Raw genomic sequence first — 25,982 nt, forward strand, 5'->3', positions numbered from 1 at the left:
CATGGCATCCCATTACTTCATGGGAAATAGATGGGGAAACAGTGGAAACAGTGTCAGACTTTATTTTTTGGGCTCCCAAATCACTGCAGATGGTGACTGCAGCCATCAAATTAAAAGACGCTTGCTCCTTGGAAGAAAAGTTATGACCAACATAGATAGCATATTCAAAAGCAGAGACATGACTTTGCCAACAAAGGTCCGTCTGGTCAAGGCTATGGTTTTTCCTGTGGTCATGTATGGATGGGAGAGTTGGACTGTGAAGAAGGCTGAGCGCCAAAGAATCGATGCTTTTGAACTGTGGTGTTGGAGAAGACTCTTGAGAGTCCCTTGGACTGCAAGGAGATCCAACCAGTCCATTCTGAAGGAGATCAGCCCTGGGATTTCTTTGGAAGGAATGATGCTAAAGCTGAAACTCCAGTACTTTGGCCACCTCATGCGAAGAGTTGACTCATTGGAAAAGACTCCAATGCTGGGAAGGATTGGGGGCAGGAGGAGAAGGGGACGACAGAGGGTGAGATGGCTGGATGGCATCACTGACTCGATGGACGTGAGTCTGGGTGAACTCTGGGAGTTGGTGATGGACAGGAATGCCTGGCATGCTGGGATTCATGGGGTCGCAAAGAGTTGGACACGACTGAGCGACTGAACTGAACTGAACTGAATCCACAGCATGAGTTGCAGCAAACTCTGGGAGATGGTGAAGGACAGGGAAGCCTGAAGAGCTGCAGTCCATGGGGTCATGGAGAGTCAGATATGACTTAGTGACTGAGCAACAACAGCAGTCCAGAGCAGGGCCCCAGTTCTCTTCGGTTCTATAAAGGTTGAGAGGTAAGGAGGCTGCAAAAGAAAAGCTCGAAGGTAGCAGAGGTTGGCTTTTAAGGTTTAAGAAAAGAAGCAGTTTTTATAGCACAAAAGTATAAGGTGACGCAGCTAGGACTGGTGTAGAAGCTACAGCGAGTTATCCAGAAGATCTAGCTAAGATGACTAATGAAGGTGGCTCCACTAAACAACAGATTATCCTTGTAGACAAAACAGGCCCATATGGGAAGAAGAAGTCATCTGGGATTTTCAAGGCTAGAGAAGAGAAGTCAGTGCCTGGTTCCTAAGCTTCAAAGGACAAGCTGCTGCTGCTGCTAAGTCGCTTCAGTCGTGTCCGACTCTGTGAGACCCCATAGACAGCAGCCCACCATGCTTCCCCGTCCCTGGGATTCTCCAGGCAAGAACACTGGAGTGGGTTGCCATTTCCTTCTCCAATGCGTGAAAGTGAAAAGTGAAAGTGAAGTCGCTCAGTCGTGTCCGACTCTAGCGACCCCATGGACTGCAGCCTACCAGGCTCCTCCGTCCATGGGATTTTCCAGGCAAAAGTACTGGAGTGGGGTGCCAAAGGACAAGCTAACTCTCTTGTTAGGGGCTCACTGGAAAAGTCATTAGCTGGTGACATTAAGTTGAAGCCAGTGCTCATTGACCATTCCAAAAAAGTGCTAAATTGACTCCACTTGTGCTCTATAAATGGAACAACAAAGCCAGGATGACAGCACATCTGTTTACAACATGGTTTACCAAAAACTTTAAGCCCACTGTTGAGACCTACCGCTCAGGAAAATGTTACTGTTTATTGTCAATGCACTTGGTCACTCAAGAGCTGTGATGGAGGTGGACAATGAGATTAGTGTTGCTTTTATCCTGCTAATACAGCATTCATTCTGTAGCCCAAGAATCAAGGGTTCATTTTGACTTTCAAGTCTTATTATTTAAGAAATAGATGTTGAAAAGCTATCACTGCTGTAGAGAGTGATTCCTCTGATGGATCTGGGCAAAGGCAATTGAAAACCTTCTAGAGAGGATTTCCCATTCTAGATGCCATTCAGGACATTATGGGGACTTCCCTTGCTGTCCAGTGGTTCAGACTAGAGTGATTCCTCTAATGGATCTGGGCAAAGGGAATTGAAAACCTTCTAGAGAGGATTTCCCATTCTAGATGCCATTCAGAACATTAGGGGGACTTCCCTTGCTGTCCAATGGTTCAGACTTCACCTTCAAAAATGCAGGGCATGTGGGTTCAATCCCTGGTTGGGAGGCTGAGATCCCACATGCTTGGTGACCAAAAACCAAAACATAAGGCAAAGCAATATTATAACAAATTCAATGAAGACTTTTAAAATGGTCCACACAAGAAAGAAAGAAAAGAAATTATGATTCATGAGACAAGGGCAAAATATCAACATTAACAGGAGTTTGGAATAAGCTGATTCCAAACCTCATGGATGACTTTGAGGGGCTCAAGACTTCAGTAGCAAAGTAACTGCCAAGGTGGTGGAAATAGCAGGAGAATGAGAAATGAAGCCTCAAGATGGGACTAAATTGCTGCAATCTCATGATAAAACTTTAATGGACAATGAGTTGCTTATCGATGTGTGAAGAAAGTAGTTTCTCGAGACGGAATCTACCCCGGGGGAAGATGCCATGACTTTTGAAATGTAACAAAGGATTGAGAATATTACATAAGCTTAGTTGATAAAGCAGCAGCCGGGTTTGAGATGGTTGACTCCAACTTTGAAAGAATTGTGGGAAAATGCTATCAAACAGCATTGCATGCTACAGAAAAATCATTTGTGAAAGGAAGAATCAGTCAATGTGGCACACTTCATGTGGTCTTATTCTTAAAGAAATAGTCACAATTACCCCCACCCCGTCCCCCAGCAACCACCACCCTGATCGGTCAACAGCTGTTAACAACAGGGCCTCTACCAGCAAAATGACAACTCAGATGGTCAGTATTTTCTAGCAATAAAGTATTTTAAATTAGGGTTTCCCAGTGATAAAGAATCTGCCTCCAATTCAGGAGATTCAGGAGACACAGATTCATTCCCTGGGTCGGGAAGATCCCCTTGAGAAGGCCATGGCAACCCACTCCAGTATTGTTGCCTGGAGAATTCCATGGACAGAGGAGCCTGGCAGTCTACAGTCCATGAGGTTGCAAAGAGTTGGACACGACTGAAGCAATTGAGCACACACACACACATTTTAAGAGTGTGTACTCTGCTTTCTTTGACAATAATATTATTGCACACTTAATAGACTACAGTATAGTGTATGCTGCTGCTGCTGCTAAGTCACTTCAGTCGTGTCCGACTCTATGTGACCCCATAGACGGCAACCCACCAGGCTCCCCTGTCCCTGGGATTCTCTAGGCAAGAACAATGGAGTGGGTTGCCATTTCCTTCTCCAATGCATGAAAGTGAAAAGTGAAAGTGAAGTTGCTCAGTCCTGTCTGACTCTTAGCGACCCCATGGACTGCAGCCCACCAGGCTCCTCTGTCCATGGGATTTTCCAGGCAAGAGTGCTGGAGTGGAGTGCCATTGCCTTCTCCAGTATAGTGTATAGATACTGTATACTACACAGTTTGTATATTGTAAAAACACAACTTTTATACCTGGAAACCAAAAAAGTTCATGTCACTTACTTTATTGCAATATTCAGTTTATTGCAGTGGTCTGAAATTGAACCGGCAATATCTCTGAGGTCTGCCTGTATATGAGCAAATAAATTCTCTTAATTAATTAATTAATCTTCATTAATTAAATTAATCTGGTTTGAGTTGGATCTCTGACATTTGCAACTGAAAAGTTGTAATATAATTACAACTAACCTGACTCACCCATCCCCTCTGGGGATACATTTCATTGTGCCCTCTTAGAACACATGTTGAGTGCTCCGCACGGTCCCCTGTATTCTCACCTCTTCCCTGAATGCCTCTTCCACCTCCTTTCATTGGGTGCAATGTGGCTCTTCCTCCTGTCCCTGGTCCCCACTCCCCATCCCCCGCAATGCTCTCAGAAGACAGTCCATTCCACACCTCCTCATCTTCAAGTACCTCAGGGCATGAACTGAACAGGAGCTCTCCTTGCTTTCTGTCACCATTTTGAAACCTCTTCTCTTTTTTTCTACTTGAAACTTTCCAGTTCTTTCAAGCTCAGTCTCCACCAGTCCTAACTGCTGTACCTGACAGCTTGCCCGTCACCGCCACACACTCACAGGGACTTCAGCTCCAGCCTCGCTCATAGACTTTCTCTTTGGTCCCCTCCTGGCCATTTTCAGTGACCTCAACTTCCACATGCATGATTCTTCCAACTCTCTGGTCTCCATCCCCTCAGCCACCTTAGACCTCCCAATCATCAGTAATCAGAACACATCCCAGAACTCAGATTCGTAACCCACTATCATCTGTTATCCTTACAGCTAGCATACTCTAGTACCTCTAATGCAATAATTCTTTGAGCTTCTCACTGCCAACTCATGGTCCCCATATTCTGGATTCTATGGTCCATTATGATAGTAACTCCCCTGAAAATACACTAAATCTTTTGTCTCTCTTGTTTTCTACTATCCTTACTATGCTGTATTTTCATATGGGTTTTTATATTATTTTTATCATTATAAAATTATATTGTTTAAATGATTTTTATTAATATAATATTAATTATATATTAATTACATTATAATAGTATTCATTATTATTAATAATATTTCTTTTATTTTATATGTGTTTTTGCATTATTTACACTGGAAACTCTGTTTCCCAGAATCCCTTTGAACAGTTCAGGGTTAGAGCTGATCAAAAGCAAAGCTGTATAAGAATTGGGAGGCAAAATGAAAGAGCAGTTGTAACACCCTGAAGACAGTTGTCGGTTAGAGGCAGACACAAGAGTGCCAGAGGTTTGCTCTGGGTCTCTTCTTCCCAACTGCTGGCTCTGATGTCCAACAGTGATGCCAGGACACGCGGGACACATTGGTGTGAACTCCAAAGCTGTAGCCACAGAGAACCAACAACTGTGTATGGACTTCTATCTCAGCCCCCTTTGTAATCTGACTACAGCAGCTGGATGTGGCTAGCTTACAGAAAGCCTGCCAATGTCTACATGTCACCAGAGCTGGTTAGTGGCTTTTCTCTCATCCTTCAGCTCCGAATTTGGACATTTCTTCCCCAGCTCCTCCTACGGTTGTGTAAGGTCTAATTACTGTAATGAGCTCCTATTCCACAGTGTTTACTTAGCTCAGTCCCAACGACCCACTTTCTCTGAGCTCACCCCAGAGGTGCTGAATATTGCTGGAGAAAACACACAGTCCTACTGACTGGTTTCACTTGAATTCATGACCACATAGTAGTCACCTGCCTTTTGTCTGTCCAGCATCCTCTCCCTCTTCTTTGTGTAATCACATCACAGATTTCCTGACAAAGTAGCTGTCCCTCACTGAACAGTCTTGATGAGACTTTTAATTAAATCATTGTTCTTGGCTTCCATTTGGCCAATCAGATGCTCTCCCCTTGGGATTTCAATGTGGGGAGAATGGAACTTATTTATCCCAGTGGTTGCCTTCTACAAGTGCCATCTGTGTGTTCTTGCTCTTGAGATTCCCCAGTGCTAAGCTAGTCCCTGGTGCTCTAGCCCTTCTTTTTCTAGGACCACATGAACTCTCTCATTCTTCCAACAGATTTTTTACTTAGTAAGAGCTGACATCTGAGGCACAGACCTCAGATGGGCACCCCACTCTGCCCAACAATCCTGCTAACTTTCCCCAGTCAACATATATTCTCATATTCCAAGGAATTTATTCCATATCATTTTATCTCTTCTCACACCTGTGTTCTGTTCTGCTCAACTTCAGTCTCATACTTCACTAGGGAAAGGGAAGCATTTGGCATCTTCCTATCACCAAATCTACAGACCTATTGGGAGCTAAACTCATATTTTCTGGTTTCTTTCCAGTTACACTGCTGTCCTTATAAGTATTCTAAATCTCTCTGCTCAAATCAAAGGCCAAGTCCTCCACCTATGCTCTGAACCCATCTCCACTTACCATCTCACAGATTATATGCCTGAGTTTATCAATCTTCCCTCGCTTCCCCTTCCTCTATTGGATCTTTTCCATCAGCATACAATTGTGTCTTCCCATCTTTTAAAATATAGTTGATCCTTGAACAACATGGGGGCTGTGGGTGTGGACCATCTTTGCATTCAAAAATCCAAGTATAATTTACAATCAGTGCTTGATATCCACATTTCCTTCGTATCTGTGTTTCTACGTTCTTGGATTCAGCCAACTGAGGGTTGTGTAGTACTGTAATATTTACTATTGAAAAGTATCCCATGTAATTGGATCCACACAGGTCAAACCCATGTTGTTCAAGGGTCAACTGTACATCCTTCCTTGACTCTATGCATATCATTCCATTCTCTGCTCCCTGTTCATGGCCAAACTTTGGGAGAAAGTGATTTTTGCTTTATCATGTCTCATTCTCTCTGAAAGCTTCTCCTAACTGGGTTTCCATTTTGAGCACGCCAGTGAAAGCTGTTCTTGTGTTCTGGTCACAAACGACGTCCATCTTGCCGAATTCTGCAGTTGCTTCTCTGTTCTCATCTTTCTTTTCCTCCCAGCTGCACTCAACACAATCAGTCTTTCCCTCATTTCCTAAGTTTTCTCTGTTTCTGTGATATGCCACGCCCTTTTTTTTGGGGGGGGGGTACACTGTGTGGCATGTGGGGCCTTAGATCCCTGACCAGGGATCAAACTTTTGCCCACTGCATTGGGAGCACAGTAGTCGCCAAAGAACTACCAGGGAAGTACCTTCAGACTCTTGATTTTCCTCCATCTCATAGATTGCTCTAGAGATTATATGCAACACTCCACATTCCCCCTATATTTCAGTGTTTGTCATACTGTAATTATCTTGCTAATTTTTTTCATAAGCTATCTTATTTTCAGTCTTTCTCTATATTCACACCAGAATATAAAGCCCTTTGGAACAGGAATTTAATTCTTATTGTCTGTACTCTTCAATTGGCACATAGTAGGAACTAAATGTTTTTTGAAAGAAATCATGTCATGTATCCCAGACCTTTTATCATCCAGGTCACCTTTCTCTCTGTGCCCTCAAGCTGGTCACTAGCCCTCTAAAAATGTGGCCCAATTTGGAGGCCCACATGAGCACAATTACTTTTTTTTTTTTTTTTTAAGATTCTTTAAAAATGTGGACCATTTTTAAAGTCTTTATTGAATTTATTACAATGTTGTTTCTGTTTCATGCTTTGGTTTTTTGGCCACAAGGCATGTGGCCTTGGGACGAGGGATCAAAGCAGCATCCACTGCATTGAAAAGCAAAATCTTAACCACTGGACCACCAGGCAAGTCCTAAGCATAATTGCTTTGGACCCTGACAAAGATTTACCCCTTGACCTAATTCTAGTCTGGTTCCTGTGAACCCTCTTCTCAACCAGGCCCTGACTTTTGGACTTCCGTGTTCATCTCTGCTTAGTCCAGGCTTAGCAAGAATTCTGCTGTGTCAGTTTAGTGAAAATCACACTTCCTTGATTTCTGAGCAAATTCTTTATCCCCTACACTCAGTATCTTACCACCCTGGCCTGCCTTTGGCAAAAATCCTGTCGAGTTGGTTTAGGCAGAGTCCCCCTTACCCTTTAAGTTTCTTCTTAGTAATTTTCCATCAGATGACCCCGTTCCTTGACTGTAAATCTCCACTGGCCCTTGTTGTATTTGGAGTTGAGCCCAATCTTGCTCCCCTACTATAAAGCCCCATTGTAGTATTCCCCTTGAATAAAGTCTGCCTTATCATCTTTTCTTGTTTGTTTTTAATTAATTTTTATTGGAGTATAGTTGCTTTATAATGTTGTATCAGTTTCTGCTGTACAGCAAAATGAATCAGCTGTATACATACTTTGTTGTTGCTTATTTCCTGTCATGTCTGACTCTTTGCAATGCTATGGACTGTGGCCCATGTGTCTTATGCACACCTAGTTTTTAAATAACACAAAAAATAAGAATGTTTTCAGAAAGAAAACAATCCAGTTGTATCACATGTGGAAGCAGCATCAAGGCTTTTAGATTTTTATATCTTCGTTCTTATCTCTGACACCTACTAGGTCTATGAACTTGCACTAGACACTGAAATTCTCTTGAGCGTACTGTATCTCACCTGTAAAATGCGGATGTGGGTGATTCTGGATCCAGTTACAGGGTGCTGGAGGAGTGAACCCCTTGAGGTACAGTAGATCTGTCCAGTTCATGGTTCTGTGACTCGCACTGGGATGGGGTCTTCCTCATGAAAGTAGAGGCCTTTTGGCATCTGCTCTAGTGTCATTTACAATAATGAAGCACTGAGGGTGGGGGGGGGGGGGAATCCCAATGACCACCAATAAGATATAAACTACCATACAGACACAGTGGGCCATTGTGAAAAATGGGCCACTGTGCAGTAACTAAAAATCATGTTTTAGAAGGATTTTTATTTTAATTATTTATTTTCATTTTTAAATCTTTGGGCTGCACTGTGTGGCATGTGGAATCCTAGTTCCCTGACCAGGGATTGAACCCACACCCCCTGCATTGGAAGCATGGAGTCTTAACACTGAACCACCAGGAAAGTCCCCTAGAAGCATTTTTAAAGATGTAAAGAAATAAGTGAAAGTAAATGAAAAATATGATTTATGTATACAAAATTATCCCAGAATAATGTGGAGGGAAGTATATGGAAATGTCAAAAGAGGTGATTTGGGATGTTAAGATTATTATTTTTCCCATTGATTTTACTTAGCTCTACGTTTTAACGTTTTTATATGTGTATACATTATATATTCTGGAAGAATAAAACCAGAAAACATTTTGATAGGCCTAATATATGTATAAAAATTCATAACCATTTATGCATTTTAACTATACTAATTCCATTTTGGGGATTCAGTCTAAGGAAATAATTTAAATTACAGAATATACTGTATTCAAACATGTTAATATGATTTTTTTCATAATAGTGTAAAATTGGAAACAGCCTAATAATGTAGGAATGATTAGCTACATTAGATGAGAATTCATCATCTATCAGAAATCAAAGGCAGACTTTTTTTCCCACAGCACTTTTAAAAAATTGGAGTATAGTTGATTTACCATGTGGTATTAACTTTCAGATGTCCAGTAAAGTGATTCAGATATATATATATATTTTTTTCAGATTATTTTCCCTTATAGGTTATTACAAAATATTGAGTATAGTTCTCTTGCTATAGAGTAGGTCTTTGTTGAATATCTATTTTATATATAGTAGTGTCTGTGTTAATCCCAAACTAACTGCTAATTTCATAATGGCCCCAAATTAAACAACTTTCAATGGATAAGTTAAATACATGTGGTCAAAGGCAGACTTTTAAATTGTGTATATAAAGTCTACCATCACAAAAGATTATGAAGTAATATTCAGTGAGAAAGTAGAATAAAATTATATTGTTATTACAACTAGATAATTTTTTACAAAGCAAAAAAATAAAGCACTAAAAATCTAGAATATAGGAAGGAGATGATCATTTTGTGTGGTGAGACTATAACTGTAAATGTTATCTTGACTTTGATATGCTTTCCAAATAAAAGCATGTATTATGTGTGCAAATATTTTAAAAATTAAAAAAACCAACTATTTTAAAACAAAAAGTATCTGCTCTAGGGGAGGGAGACTGACAACTGAGCATATCTCTTTCTGGGTGGCTCCCAGAGTTGGGTGGAGACAAAAGTAATAATCGGCTGTCCTTATTCCAAGAGCCCGAGGCCCCATCCCCAGAGCAGGGGCTCCCTGGCCCCAGCCTCTCACTGCCAGATGGTACACACTCTCTTCCAGCCACACACAGCCTGGGCCATGAAGGTCCAGCCCAGGATGTGGTTCTCTCCAGCGACTGCCTGAAATCCTCAGAGATGGGGCGGCGGCAGGGGGGGGGGCCTTCCATCACTCATTCCCCAGCCTGCTCCAACCAGAAAAATCCCCCTTCCATCACTGTCACCCTCCCCTGCTCTTCCTCTTTCCTCTAGGGCGCTTTCCGGAACCACGCTGATGCTAATGGATGGTGTATCTTACCGAGTTCCTTCGACACAACAGTCACATCACGTAGAACATTTTAGTGAATCCACAGCGAGGTCTGTACCCACCTTGAGAGATGTGGACAGTTACCCTCATTTTGGGCTTCCCTGGTGGCTCAGTAGCAAAGAATCTGCCTGCCAAGCAGGAGACGCGATTTCGATCTCTGTCAGGAAGATCCCCTGGAGAAGGAAAAGGCAACCCACTCCAGTATTCTTGCCTGGGAAGTCCCATGCACAGAGGCGCCTGGCGGGCTACAGTCCATGGGGTCACAAAGAGTCGAACACAACTTAGCGTCTAAACAACAACAACAAATCCTCTCTCCATTTGGTTGTTAATACTACTCCCAGTCCATGCGCTTAACCAACATCTCCTTGCAGACTGAACACCCAGCCGGTGCTCTCAGCTATACTGTCTCTCCTCCTGCAAGGGCTACCCCACTATTTTCACTGGCGGTGGCTTTCTTTTCTTATGTCCTTCTCCAGTCATCCTTCCTCCTCCAACTTCCTGAGATCAGAGGCAGCAATTTCAGTAGCCTGTGTGTGTGTGTATATGTGTGTGTGTGTATCGTAGTTTCTTTCCTATTACAGCCCCCACAATGGCACTTACATGATGAAACTGAAGCTTCATAATAAAAGTTCATAAAGCTCCAGTGAACAACTTTAAACTTAAAAACACTCACAACCTAAAAGTTGAGAGTTATGTTTATTCAGTAGGAATTTTTATGACTTAAGCCCAGGAGACAGCATCTCAAGTAACCCTGAGAGAACTGCTCAAGGAAATGAGTTGGAGCGGGGAAGGCGAGGGGGAGCCAAGTTATATAGAAGTTTCACAACAAAGGGCAGGTAATCTGAACATCAAAAGATTATTGCTAGTTAAAGAAAACCAGATAACCCGCGTTAAGGAATTGAGTGCTTTTCTATGTATGGGAAGATGCAAGAGTCTGGGTTCATTGAAATCATTCTTTTGAAATGTACCTTAGTTATCTGGGGCCAGAATCCCGAGTTTCCTTGGGGCTCGCTGTGGCTGCAGTCTGATGATTGCTAGATGGCAGGTATTCTTTCCTTTCTGAGTTCCCTCTGGGCTCACCAGCTCACCATCCGTGGTGGCTGCAACTGCTGATGACTGTGACATACTTCATGTACTGATTTGGCAGGTATTATTCCATTTCTCCACTTCCCTGGTGGCTCCACGATAAAGAATCTGCCTGCCGTTGCAGGAGACACAGGTTCAATCCTTGGGTCAGGAAGATCCCCTGAAGGTGGAAATGGCAACCCACTCCAGTATTCTTGCCTGGAGAATCCCACGGATAGAGGATCCTGGCAGACTACAGTCCACTGGGTCACAGAGAGTCAATATAGCTTAGCGACGCATTTGTGCTAAGTCTCTTCAGTTACTTTGTGACCCCATGGACTGTAGCCTGCCAGGTTTCTCTGTCCATGGGATTCTCCAGGCTAGAATACTGGAGTGGGTTGCCATTTCCTTCTCCAGGGGATCTTCCTGACCCAGGGATCAAACCTGCATCTCTTACATCTCTTGCATCGGCAGGCAGGTTCTTTACCACCAGCATCACCTGGGAAGCCCCTGGCTTAGCAATAAACCACAACAACTGAGTGTGACTAAACAACAACAATCAAGTGTATCAGGCTTATTAAATCTTATTAACTCTTCCAACCACGTGGAGTAAGAATTATCATCTGCATTTCATAGTTGAAAAAACAGAGGTTTAGAAAAATCAAGAAACTTGTCCACCATCACCTAGCTGGTGAGCGGCTCCCCAAAGCCCCCACCACACTTGCCTCCATGGGCCAGCTTCACAGTCTGGCTCACTCTTGACAACTTTTCTCCAACCAGTCTGGTGTTCCATCCATCAGTCCTCCCAAATCAGCCAGTGTCTACAAACCCTACTCTGGACCTGGGTCCCTGAAGGGACTAAAAAAGCAGGCAAAACATAGCCCCTGCCATGGAGTTACTGAGGAGACAGGACAAAGACACATAGAAACTGGACTTCCCTGTGGTCCAGTGGCTAGGACTTCACGCTCCCAGTCCAGGGGTCTGGCAACTAGATCCCACGTGCCCCAACTAAGACCCAGTGAAACCAATAAATAAATATTTTTTTAAAAGAAGAAAATGAGAAAAGACACACAGAAACTTAACACACAACCCCTGGGTGACCCCTGCCAAGCCACTTCCCTTCTCTGAGCCTCAATCTCCTTATCTGCACAATGAGGGAGTCGCACTGGAAGGCTGCAAGTACACAATCTTCCCCATCTATGATCACCTGAGTGTAACCCAGTTAATTACAAGGTGGGGATGCTGAGGCCCAGGGATTAGGGCCATCCCAGAAAAGAGTGGAGCAAAGCCAGAAAATAAAACCACAAGATCTGACCCTTGGAGAAACTGGCTTTGTTGCTAAGAATAGGACAAACACTCAAGAATGAGCCCAGTAGGGGCCCAGCGAGGGGAGAAGGGGTGCATTTACTGCTCTGTCCTTTTGTATCTGACAAAGCCGGAGAGAGTGTCTCCCCAGTGTGGATTTCCCCTTAGTGTTTGGGCATTCGAGGAAAAGTAAGCTGGTTGCTTCCAATCCTTTCATTTCCAGGGGACCTCAAGGTACCCTGAGAGCAGAAAGGCTACAAAATGAGTCACTTCTAAGCCTTTCTCTTAGGAACAAGAAAGAGTGCTTGAGTGTGGAGGAGGGAAGGGAGTGAAGCACCTCCAGGTTAGGAGATGAGGAGCTGAAGCAATTTGGAGGCTGCCTTTCCTTCAGGGCATCGGGGTAGGAATACACGCAGTCCCACAGTGGCTGCTCTCTGGGCCATCCTACTCCAGGTGTCGGAATGTCATCCGAACTTTCCACTGCCGATCCAGCCCCGTCTTCAGTACCAAACCAGGATACTCAGACTATAATTACGGCTCCACCATCCGAGGTTTATCTTTGCTCCATCTCTTTAAGAAGGTGCCTATAAATCACAGTGTAGGTAAGGTTAGATCAGGATTGTGGTAGGCTGAATAATAGCTCCTTAAAGGGATCCACTGGCTTCCCAGGGGATGCCTGTCAACACAGAGGATGTGGGTTCGATCCCTGGGTCGGGAAAATCCCCTGGAGAAGAAAATGGCTATCTACTCCAGTACTCCTGCCTGGAGAATCCCATGGACAGAGGAGCCTGATGGGCTACAGTCCATGGGGTCGCAAAGAGTCGGACACTAAACAACAATTTAAAATATATCTTTTTAGATATAATTCACAGTAATTCATTGTAAGCAGAAAGCATGATTGCTTCTCTTTGCTGGTTCTTGGATATCTGGATTAAAAATTCATTTTAAAGGAACCTCCCTGGCAGTCCGGTGGTTTAAGATTCCGTGCTTCCAATGCAAACAATGCAAGTTCCATCCTAGTCAGGAAGCTAAGATCCCACATGCAGTGTGGTGCAGCCAAATGAGTATAAAAATATTTTTTTAATAAAAATTATTTTAGGTTAGTGGTGAAAGGCAAAACTATAATGAACCAGACTTGGCAAGGCCTAATTTTATATTGGCGATACGAAACTCTTGCTTTTGTATTTGAAAATTAGTTTTAAAATCTCTATATCAGACGTGTACTGACTGAGACTGCCCTTCCTTCAGTGCATCTAGGAAGGAAGTATACTTCAGTATACCCACTCCAGTATTCTTGTCTGGAAAATTCCATGGACAGAGGAGCCTGCAGGGTTACAGTCCATGGAGTTGCAAAGAATCAGACATGACTGAGCAACTGAGTATGAATGCATGTGTACTTTAGTATACAGGACACAAAGACTAATATATGTACTAGGAAAGGAGAAAAAATTAGCAAGTTAATTCCTCTTACCTGTGTGTTTACTTCCATCCAAGTGAAGAATCATTTGTTCCATTCTGTCCAAAATGGGGCATCTACATAGAAATAAGTATCTTTTTTAGGCACTAACTTATCAACTTCATATGCATCATATAAACAGCTCATAATTCTAGGTCTTCTAACAAGGCAAATACACTAACCATTAGCTTTGGAACCAGATGTGTAAATAAAAACAAAACACATGGTTTGCTTATCATTCTTCCCTGAGAAGGAGGTAGCATGTGGATTTCAGTTTTGCCGTATGTCTTGGATATGTTTGTGCTTTACATGTAATTATTATTCACAAACATGATGTTTATCACACATGATGGGAATTATCATTGACTCTACAAATCACTATCTGGAATAATGACTGTTTGGATTGTAATTCTGCTGATGAGCAAAGGTTTGAACAGTAGCATACAAAAATCCAACCAGCTCAGGCTAAGGTGCAAGTTCTGCTCTAGGAGGGAAGAAACTTTGTATCCTATTATAAGATAATCACTAAAGGAATGTTGCCTATAAACTTAAGTCATACACAAAGACTGCAGGAACCCTTCCTCCCAGGTAATGAGCATTAAGCTAAAATACTTTTGTTTAGCTCACAGGAAACATCCTGACCAGGCCCATCTGTGAATAGCTATAGGAAGGCAGAAATGAACACATTTCTACCAAAGTCTGGCTGGAGCAAGGTCTTTACTTCTTAGCCTTTTAGTATAAAAGAAGTCTGAATTCTAACAAAGAGTGTTTTTTGGGACACTAGTCCATCTTCTCCAACTGCTGGCTTTCTGAATAAAGTCACTAACTATTCCTTGCCCTAACAACTCATATCTTGATTTATTGTCCTATCTTATGATGAGCAGTAGGAGCCTGGACTCAGTGGTAACAGTGTTGTCATTAGGTATTAACCCACTTGCTTTCCAAAGCAGCTAGTAAATGTTTACTAGAGCTCCTTGTATAAGTCAAATGACAGAGCATGGACAATCATTAGATACTGAGAATGGTCTTTACCATTATTCCCTCGTGACTGTACTGTTGGCTTTGTGGAGGTACCAAGATGGGGCTCAAAGAAGTATCATCTGTTCTACCCTAAAGAACGATAATAAAAACCTAAATATGAAACAGAAAATAAATCGTTAACCAGTTCTGTTAATGAGCTAGTTAAAATCATTAACTAATTCTGACATAGAATTGGAAGAGACATCAGTGAAGGCATGAACTGGACGTCCAAAGAGAAAAGATTAACATATATATACTGCTGCTGCTGCTAAGTCGCTTCAGTCTTGTCCGACTCTGTGCGACCCCATAGAGTCTGGCAGCCCACCAGGCTTCCCGTCCCTGGGATTCTCCAGGCAAGAACACTGGAGTGGGTTGCCATTTCCTTCTCCAATGCATGAAAGTGAAAAGTGAAAAGGAAGTAGCTCAGTCGTGTCCAACTCTTAGCCATCCCATGGACTGCAGCTTACCAAGCTCCTCCATCCATGGGATTTTCTAGGCAAGAGTACTGGAGTGGGGTGCCATTGCCTTCTCCGCATATATACACTACTATGTCTAAAACAGTAGGGAAGCCTGGCGTGCTGCAGTTCATGGGGTCACAGAGTCGAACGACTGAGCAGCTGAACTGAACTGATGTCTAAAATAGATAACAATGGGAACCTACTGTATAGCACAGGGCACTCTACTCAGAGCTCTGTGGTGACCTGAATGGGAAGGAAACCCCAAAGAGGGGATGTATGTACACGTGTAGCTGATTCATTTTGCTGTACAGTAGAAACTAACACAACATTGGAGAGCAACTATACTCCAATAGAAATTAATATAAGAAAAAGAGAAAGAAATACGATGCCTCCTAAGAGAATAAACGCAACAAATGAGAGGTGGGCTTGTTGGGTGTATCTGAGGCTGCGGTTGGATCTGGCGGCCACAAGCAGCTTGCGTGCTGTTGAAGTAAGTTGGTGGTGTTGCTATTCAGAGTCCACATCATGTCTGCTTTGCGACCCCCATGGATTGCAGCACACCAGGCTTCCCTGTCCTTCTCTATCTCCCAGAGTTTGCCCAAGTTCATGTCCATTGAATCATCTCCTCTGTGCTATCCTCAGGGTAGAATACGTATAAACAGTGCCGGATACTATTTTTAAAGGCCCAGCTGCTGTTGCCTGTCGGTGGACACTGATAACCTAGAGTGCCCAGGCACGGTTCTGAGTGTCATCCTGTAGTTCCTTCTTTCCAAGGCAGAGGATCACCCCCACAGCATGTTCTTTTTCCAGGCTGGTACTCACTTGCAAGGGGTGCATTTTAGGATTTGGTCCTGAATGTGGGTTCTTTGGGATTCATGGTAATTTAGGATGAGTGTCCTTAAAGACTGTTTCACATAGTATGGTTCAGAACTTGTTGTCTGAGCTGTCCTGGGTCAGTTTCAGCCCATGAAGTGAGTTTTTCCTGGGCTGGGTCCTCTCTGGACTGGGGAGCCCGGGACCACATCTCACTCTTTTGTTATATCCTCCTCCCTATCTTGCCCAGTGACAGGCCTGGAAGGATACACCCTAAACCTGAACCAAATTACAAAGTTAAATGGATGTCAGTGGAAGGATTTCATGGGATTTGATTTTTTATTTATTTATGGCTGCACTGGGTCTTCATCGCTGCCCCTGAGCTTTCTCTAGTTGTGGTGAGTAGGGACTAGTCTCTAGCTGTGGTGCACGGGCTTCTTATTGCGGTGGCTTCTCTTGTTGCAGAGCACTGGCTCTTTGCACCTGGGCTTCAGAATTGTGGTGCATGGACTTAGTTGCTCTGTGGCATGTGGGATCTTCCTGGACCAGGGATCAAACTCGTGTCCTCTGCTTTGGCAGGCAGATTCTTAACACCTGAACCACCAGGGAAGCCACTGGTGGAATTTTAATAGCAACCTGTGAACTTGAGAAGCTAGGGAGTAAGGGAGAATGAGTCTTCCTACCATTCACATTGTCAGAGTTTCTCTCCTTCCGTAGGCTTGCCTTGAAATCACTGCTAGACACATTTCTTGTCTAAAGATAGGTAAGTAACTATCCTCAAACAGACTGGGGATGTCTCTAAAACTTCCAGGACCATATCTGAAGTTTTAATGGCAATGAGCCACTGATTACTTTTTGCCTCCATTCCACCTGGGGAAAAATCCCTCAAGTTCACTTTACTCTGAGGCCAATGGACAGATATGTGAAGGGCCTCCAGGCCATGTGGGCTGCTGGACATGGAGAAGGACATGGACAACGGAGTGTCTCAGAGCCAAATACACGGAAGACAGTCCAGGCTGGATTTGTCCTCACACACAGCACAAGACAAAGCAGAGACTGTCCACCCAGCCACAGCCTCCCTGTGTGGGGATCGCTGAGCTGGGGGCTATTTCCTCCACTGCAGACCTGGAAGCGGTGAGTGTGACAGCCATAGCAAGCTGCTCTGACATTCAAGTCTGAACAGGCATAGGTGGGAAGACCAAACCACCTGCCCCTTCCTGAGGGTATTAGGGCAGATGTGTAGCTGTAATGTCCCTTCCAGAAGCAAGAACACCTTCTTAACCCTTTGGTGGCATTTGCCTCTTGTAGATGGGCACTGGGGCTTCTCTGGTGGCTGAGTGGGTAAAGAATCTGCCTGCCAATGCAGAAGATGCATGGGTTTGATCCCTGGGTAAGGGAGATGCCCTGGAGAAGGGCATGACAACCCACTCCAGTATTCTTGCCTGGGAAATCCCATGGACAGAGGAGCCTGGCGGACTACCGTTCATGGGGTCACAAAAGAGTCGGGCACGACTGTGCGACTAAACAACAACAACAGATAGGGCACTGCCCTGGGAGGGGCACATGCCTTGGATCATATAGTGGGAGCCAGTGGGGGACCCCTGGCCTGTGGCTCTAACTCCCAACTTTGCCCAGAGGGCCACCCTGCCCTAACCCCACTGGCTGTCACCATCAGATCTAACTTCTCTTCTAGAAAGTACTATTCTCCCATTCTTCCTTTTTTTTTTTTTTCTGTCCTTGTGGCGATTTGTTTTTGTTTGTTCCTTGTTCATTTTGTTCCACACTGGTTGGGGAAGTAGACTGCGGAGGCCCAGAATCTCTGGGCTATGGGTGGGTTGCTATCTCTGGTGCACAAGTCTCTCTGCAGGGCTCGCCCCTCCCTCGCAGCTGGCAGCTGCAGCAGGGAGATGCCTGCAGTCTGGAATCTGCAGTGGTCCAGCTGAGGGCTGGCTCCCTGCCCCTGCAGATGGTCAGGATGACGCCTTGGCTGTGTCAAGCATCTTCTATGTCACCCCCACACATGTGGGGCCCCGCAGACCGTTTCTTCTCTCCTCCTGAGGTTTCTTTTTGCTGCTCTTTGGTTGAGAATGAAAGGCTTGGAGATTGCACCCTGTTATCATGTGACAGTCATTTACAGCCTCAAGCTCTAAGTCAGGGGTCAGGAATGAACCCAAAAGGAGGCATCACTGGGGAGGACTGACCACGCTGCTCTAGCTTGGGCCAGGCAGGCAGAGGTGTATGTGGAGCCCAAGAGCCTTCCCCTTGGTCTTCTGTGCCTCAGTTTCCCCATTTGAACCAATGTCCTCAAGTAACAGAGGATGAGATGGTTGGATGGCATCACCAACTCAATGGACAAGAGTTTGAGCAAACTCCAGGAGATAGTGAAGGGCAGGGAAGCCTGGCATGCTGCAGTCCTTGGAATCACAAAGAGTCCATGGGGTCACATGATTGACTGAACAACAACCTCAAACAACTTATTGCTCTCAGAGCAGAATACTTGGAAAAACCTAAAAATATAAAGAAAAAAATCACCCACAATTCTCCCATTAATATCTTTCTGTTTTCATCTATTTTGCATAACTGAAACACCCTGCCTATACAATTATGTATCCTGCTTTTAAACGATGTGTGTGTGTGTTAGTCACTCAGTCATGTCTGACTCTTTGTGACTCCATGGACTGTAGCCCGCCAGGCTCCTCTGTCCATGGGATTTCCCAGGCAAGAATACTTGAATGGGTTGCCATTTCCTTCTCTGGAGGATCTTCCTGATCCAGGGATCCAACCTATGTTCCTGCATAGCAGGCAGATTCTTCACCACTGAGCCACTCGGGAAGCCCGTGTTTAAACAATAATCTTTCCATAATGAACAAATCATTCATGTTCATTGCACAACATTCAGAAAATTGAAACACAAAGAATTAAAATGACTTTTTGTTGCTCCTTTGAGAAATAACAAGCATTAATATTTTCATGTTGTCTTTCTAAGTCTTTTTTAAAAAAACTTTTTTTAACTTTATTTTTCAACTTTTTTAGCCACACCATACCTGTGCTAATCCAAGTACCCAATTCTCCCCCCCCCCCGCCCCCCACCCTCCTTGGCAACCACAAGGCTGTTCTCTCTGCCTGGGAGTCTGTGTCTGTTTCATAGAGAAGTTTATGTGTGTCATAGCTTAGATTTCACATGTAAGTGACACCACATGCTATTTGTCTTTCTCTCTCTGACCTACTTAACTTAGGATGATGATCTCTAGGTCCATCCATGTTGCTGCAAATGGCACGAGTAGCATTCCATTACATATGTGCACCACATCTTCTTTATCCATTCATCTGTCAATGGACATTGAAGTTGTTTCCATGTCTTGGCTTTTGTGAATAGTGCTGCTAGGAACATAAGGGTGCGAGTATCTTTTCAAATTATGGTTTTGTCCAGACATGCCTAGGAGTGAGATTGTTGGATTATATGGCAACTCCATTTTTAGCTTTTTGAGAAAACTCCATACTGTTTTCCATAGTGGCTATACCAATTTACATTCCCACCCACAATGCAGGAGGGTTCCCTTTTCTCCACATACTCTCCAGTATTTGCTCTTTGTAGACTTTTTAATGATGGCCATGCTGACTGGTATGAGGTAGCATCTCACTGTAGTTTTGATTTGCATTTCCCTAATAATTAGAGATGTTGAGCATCTTTTCATGTGCCTATTGGCCATTTATGTGTCTTCTTTGGAGAAATGTCTATTTAGATATTCTGCCCATTTTTCAATTGGGTTGTTTTTTTTTCTTTGTTGTATTGTATGGGCTTAATTATGGCAACCCACTCCAGTACTCTTGCCTGGAAAATCCCATGGATGGAGGAGCCTAGTGGGCTGCAGTCCATGGGGTCTCAAAGAGTCAGATATGACTGAGCAACTTCACTTTCACTTTTCACTTTCATGCATTGGAGAAGGCAATGGCAACCCACTCCAGTGTTCTTGCCTGGAGAATCCAAGGGATGGGGAAGCCTGGTGGGCTGCTGTCTATGGGGTCGCACAGAGTCAGACACGACTGAAGCGACTTAGCAGCAGTAGCAGCAGCATGGGCTTAATTGGGCTTTCCTGGTGGCTCATCAGTAAAAGAATCCACCTGCAATGCAGGAGCTACAGGAGATATGGGTTTGATCCCTGGGTCGGGAAGATCCCTTGGAGAAGGAAAAGGCAACCCACTCCAGTATTCTTGCCTGGTGAATCCCATGGACAGAGGAGCCTGGCGGGCTACAGTCCATAGGGTCACAAAAAGTTGGACACAACTGAAGCAACTTAGCAAGTATGCATATGCATGGGCTTAATTAGCTTGGCTTTTAGATGAGGAAGTTGAGGCACAGAGAAGTTAAGTGCTTTGCCTAAGATCACAGAGATAAGAAGTGGTAGAGCTGGTATTCTAAGCCAGTTGGTTTCCAAGTCTCTGCATATAATCTTCTCTCTCTTTTTTTAAAGACTTTTTTGATGTGGATCATTTTTAAATTCTTTATTGAATTTGTTACAATATTGCTTCTGTTTTAGGCTGTGGTCTTTTGGCTGCAAGGCATGTGGGATTTTAGCTCCCCAACTGCACTCATCTCACACGCTAGTAAAGTAATGCTCAAAATTCTCCAAGCCAGGCTTCAGCAATATGTGAACCATGAACTTCCTGATATTCAAACTGGTTTGAGAAAAGGCAGAGGAACCAGAGATCAAATTGCCAACATCCGCTGGATCATGGAAAAAGCAAGAGAGTTCCAGAAAAACATCTATTTCTGCTTTATTGACTATGCCAAAGCCTTTGACTGTGTGGATCACAATAAACTGTGGAAAATTCTGAAAGAGATGGGAATATCAGACCACCTGATCTGCCTCTTGAGAAATTTGTATGCAGGTCAAGAAGCAACAGTTAGAAATGGACATGGAACAACAGACTGGTTCCAAATAGGAAAAGGAGTATGTCAAGGCTGTATATTGTCACCCTGCTTATTTAACTTATATGCAGAGTACATCATGAGAAACGCTGGGCTGGAAGAAGCACAAGCTGGAACCAAGATTGCCGGGAGAAATATCAATAACCTCACATATGCAGACGACACCACCCTTATGGCAGAAAGTGAAGAGGAACTAAAAAGCCTCTTGATGAAAGTGAAAGTGGAGAGTGAAAAAGTTGGCTTAAAGCTCAACATTCAGAAAACGAAGATCATGGCATACAGTCCCATCACTTCATGGGAAATAGATGGGGAAACAGTGGAAACAGTGTCAGACTTTATTTTGGGGGGCTCCAAAATCACTACAGATGGTGACTGCAGCCATCAAATTAAAAGACGCTTACTCCTTGGAAGGAAAGTTATGACCAACCTACATAGTATATTCAAAAGCAAAGAGATTACTTTGCCAACAAAGGTCCGTCTGGTCAAGGCTATGGTTTTTCCTGTGGTCATGTATGGATGGGAGAGTTGGACTGTGAAGAAGGCTGAGTGCCGAAGAATTGATGCTTTTGAACTGTGGTGTTGGAGAAGACTCTTGAGAGTGCCTTGGACTGCAAGGAGATCCAACCAGTCCATTCTGAAGGAGATCAGCCCTGGGATTTCTTTGGAAGGAGTGATGCTAAAGCTGAAACTCCAGTACTTTGGCCACCTCATGCGAAGAGTTGACTCATTGGAAAAGACTCTGATGCTGGGAGGGATTGGGGGCAGGAGGAGAAGGGGACGACAGAGGATGAGATGGCTGGATGGCATCACTGACTCGATGGACGTGAGTCTGAGTGAACTCTGGGAGTTGGTGATGGACAGGGAGGCCTGGCGTGCTACGATTCATGGGTCGCAAAGAGTCGGACACGATTGAGCGACTGAACTGAACTGAACTGAACTGAATCAGGGATCAAGCCTGCACCCCCTGCATTGAAAGGTGAAGTGCTAACCACTGGACCACCAGGAAAATCCCTATAACTCTCTCTTACGAAGCCAGTCCAGCTGAGTGCAGGCAACTGGGAGACTGAGCGTAGTGGTAGGGTAAGTATGAACCATAATTTTAGTGCATTCATAGAGTCCCATGTCATGGGTAATAGGCCCCTGGCCCATGTATATTTTTGAGGGAGCTCATTAGCCTTCAGAGTCTGCACAGAAATAATTATTCAAAACGAGATGTTATCTGGGACTTGCCTGGTGGTCCAGTGATTAAGACTCCCCACTTTCAATGCAGGGGTTGTGGGTTCAATCCCTGGTGGTGAAACTAAGATCCCATAAGCCACCCAGTGCCACCAAGAAATTTAAAAAATAAAAACAACAAAAAACAAGATGTTACGTTTTAGAGGGACACTCTATATTTAGGAATAAAATGATGTGATGTGGTTTCTTCCAGATAATCCTGGTTGGGAGCAGGGTGGGGTTACACAATGAACACATGGGGTATAAGTGATATAAAATCAGCTGTGAGTTGAATTTGTTGAAGTTGAGTGGTAGATATATGAGGGCTCTTTCTTCTCTTGAATTTGCTGACAATTTGCCATGCTAAAATATTTTTAAAAAATCTCAAATCAGGGACTTGCCTGATGGTCCAGTGTTTAAGACTTCTTGCCTTTCAATGCAGGGGGTGCAGGTTCAATCACTGATTGGGGAGCTAAGATTCTGTATGCTTAATGGTCAAAAAATCAAAACACTAAAAAATAGCAGTACTGTAACAAAGTGCTGCAGCCCACCGGCTGGAAAAGAATGGGACAGGACTTAGGGACTGAACAACAAGAACTGTAACAAATTCAATAAAAAAGAATTTAAAAATGGTCCACATCAAAAAACACTTTAAAAAAAGAATCTCAAGCCATTAGATAGCTCAAGAATGACCTTTGAAGGGACATTGTAACCCAGAGTATAAAGGTTCAGAGTAGAATATAAAGATCCAGTTCTTTGTTGGGTGTCTAACTTCTTAATTGAAAATAATATTATTTATTTATTTCTATTCTGACCTAAAAAGCTTCCCCAGTGTTGCTCAGTCTGCAGAAACATTCTCAAAGGGCACAGCTTCTCATTAAGAACCTGTCCAGTGAGTGTTAGAGGTTTGTTTATTCATTCAAGAACCCTTATTTTTGGAGCTTCCCTGGTGGTCCAGTGGCTAAGACTCCGAGCTCCCATTGCAGGGGCCCAGGTTTGATTCCTGTTTGGGGAACTGGATCCCACATACCGCAACTAAGACCCAGCACTGCCAAATAAATAAATTTTTTAAAAATAAATATCTTTTTTTAAAAAAAGAACTGTTATTTTCCTCTTGAGCAGAGGGATGAGCTGTGAGGGAGATGGCTGAGTTTGGGAGAAAAGATACATGAAGGAAAAGTTAAGCACCCAAGGTAATTGTTTAGCAAATGTTGTTTCAAACCTTAGTGGAGGCTAAGGGATAAGGGAGGAGGGCATGGGTGTGTCCCCCAACCAAGGGCTTAGAGTTCCTGAAGGAAGGAGGACCCAGCCTGGAGCCTGGATTCTGGATGGCTCTCTTTTTCGTCACTCACATCCTTCTCATCTGACCGTCCTGGGGCTGAGGACCGTACATAAGATGGTACACTTTGCAAAGAGAGATCTACTTTCTAGCCAGCCAGACCAAAACAAGAGAGCACTGCTGAGACTTGTGGACACAGTGGGGTAAGGAGAGAGTAGGATGGAGTGAGAGAGTAGCATCAAACATATATATAACCGTATGTAAAACAGATAGCCAGTGGGAATTTGCTGTATAGCACAGGGAGCTCAACCCCCTGGTCTGTGACAACCTAGAGGGGTGGGAGGGAGACTCAAGAGGGAGGGGATATATGTATACTAACAGCTAGTTCACGTTGTTGTACAGCAGAGACCAAAACATTGTAACTCAATTATCCTACAATTAAATTTTTTAAAAATAAAGCATTCAACACCACCTCTTCTCCTTATATGGTGGCAAACATTCAGATAAAACTGGCAGCTGTGTGTTTTTTCAGTGACTTTACTTATGAAGAAGACTGGCAGTGTATGGCATGTATGTAACATATTCCAAACTGGATTTTACCCTAAAAGAGATTAGATTAATAGAAAGCAGAGGTGGGATGGGCTCAGCCCACAGACAATAAACTAGTGGAGTAAACGTCTGTGCGCTCTTGCTCAGGGAAGCTCCTAGGTCTCTTAGGACCACATGCTCATGTTCCGCCAATGGAAGTTCAGTGAGGTTGCACCGTCCCCTCCTCCCTCGGGCATCCGGGCTCCTCCCTGCCTGGAAAGCCAGTGTTTAGTTTCTGACGTCACTCACTATGCTGAATGCCTGGATTCAGGGCAACACAGAAAGTTGAGATCCTGAGCACTGTAATTACACCTCTTCCTGGATTTCAAGTAGGGCCGATTTGTGAATATGCCAGATTTTTCCGGGTCTGGAGGCAGCAGGCAAGGGCCAGTCACACACGGCTAGTGAGGCTGCAGTTTCCTGCTCTGCCCCCACTGCAGTGGCTTGTGCGCCCCAGGGCCAGAGCTCAATGGCAGGGTCACTATAGCCTCCTTCCTGCCCACACCTGCGCAGTCGGCTTGGGGTGCTGATGGCACAGCTCCATGGGGGAGAGAAATGGAAAGGTGAGCCCAAGGTGGGCATCTCTGGAGTCAGGTTCTCTGTGGATTAATGAGAAGTGGCCGGGAGGGCCTGATTGAGGTTCTGCAGGACTCCAAGGGTACCAGACTCAGAAAAATTGGGGTCCCGAGTAGTAATTTCCATTTTGTACAGAAAGGCACACACGTTGGCGTAGATAAGGCAGAGATTTAAGCTCTCCTTGCTTCCAGTCAGTCCTGAGGGGCAAGACTGAAAGGTGGCAAAAACTCAATTTTCAAAAGCTGACTTCCTGGGCAGAGACCTATGCCTGGAGTAAGGCACCCACACAAGTGAGGCATCCAGGGGTTTCTTCATTGGTGGGCAAACACCGGCTTTCCATGGGCACTGAAGTTTTCATAGCTCCCCAAATTCCACAACATGGACTCTTCCAGCTTTTACATGGGAAGACCATTCCCCACCCCCCTTATTCTTGGCTTTAAAGACTTCTCCCAATTTCACTAAAGTCTGTTAAAAGTTCATTTTTGAGATGCAGATATAGAGAACAAATGTAGGGATACCAAGGAGGAAGGGGTGCTGGTGAGATGAATTGGGAGGTTGGGATTGACATATATATACACTAATTTGCATAAAAATGGATAGCACAGGGAACTTACTCAGTACTCTGTGGTGATCTAAATGGGAAGGAAATCCCAAAAAGAGGGGATGTATGTATATGTACAGCTGATTCACTTTGTTGTGCAGTAGAAACTAACACAGGCTTCCAGGTGGTGCAATGGTAAAGAATCTGCCTGCCAATGCAGGGGATGAAAGAGATGTGGGTTCGATCCTGGGGTCGGGAAGATCCCCTGGAGAAAGGAATGGCAACCCGCTCTGGTATTCTTGCCTGGGAAATCGCATGGACAGAGGAGTCTGGCCGCCTACAATCCATGGGGTCTAGAAGAGTCGGACACAACTGAGCACATACACACACAGAAACCAACACAATATTGTAAGCAACTATACGCCAATAAAAATTAAAGAAAAAAGTTCATCTCACCTGTGAGATCTGTTCTCTTGCTTAGGTGAAAGGACCAGGGAAAGCCCTTATTTTTCCCTGATTAAGGCTGAACAGCTGAAACTTGAGTCTTTTTATCTTAAACCTGAATGTAACCTGAGGTGTATCCATTTGAAAAAAATGCCAAGTAAGGAATGAAGTTCTCCCAACTTACTGCACTGGTCAGGTGCAATCTGGAGAATTCTGTTAACTTCTGTGTTTCACTTAAAAGAAATGCTGTCTATTTTATACTTCCAGAGGAGAGACCAGGATGTGGAGAGATCAAGAACTCTGTTCCAAAAGGACTGGTCAGCAATGACAAGTCCAGGGAAGACAAAACTGGAGGGGACGGGAGAGCCAA

The 25,982-nt window shown here is 44.0% G+C and overlaps 1 long non-coding RNA gene across 12 annotated transcripts in view; it reads right to left on the bottom strand.

Annotated features, from left to right (window-relative positions):
- The window catches only part of LOC133252874 (uncharacterized), an 81,585-nt gene that overhangs the window by 23,425 nt on the left and 32,178 nt on the right, over positions 1-25,982 (bottom strand). For 8 of the 12 annotated variants that reach the window (XR_009738108.1, XR_009738104.1, XR_009738105.1 and 5 more), the window contains 5 exons: positions 19,267-19,475; positions 13,764-14,879; positions 10,891-12,876; positions 7,991-10,095; positions 3,464-3,528 (listed from right to left, as the gene is read on the bottom strand). This is a non-coding gene — a long non-coding RNA (uncharacterized LOC133252874). Of the gene's footprint in view, positions 1-3,463; positions 3,529-7,990; positions 10,096-10,890; positions 12,877-13,763; positions 14,880-19,262; positions 19,476-25,982 lie in introns of all 12 variants that reach the window. The other 4 variants (XR_009738112.1, XR_009738103.1, XR_009738111.1 and 1 more) reach the window with 4 other exon arrangements.

Source organism: Bos javanicus, chromosome 8, assembly GCF_032452875.1.
Source record: "Bos javanicus breed banteng chromosome 8, ARS-OSU_banteng_1.0, whole genome shotgun sequence".
Taxonomy (NCBI): Eukaryota; Metazoa; Chordata; class Mammalia; order Artiodactyla; family Bovidae; genus Bos; species Bos javanicus.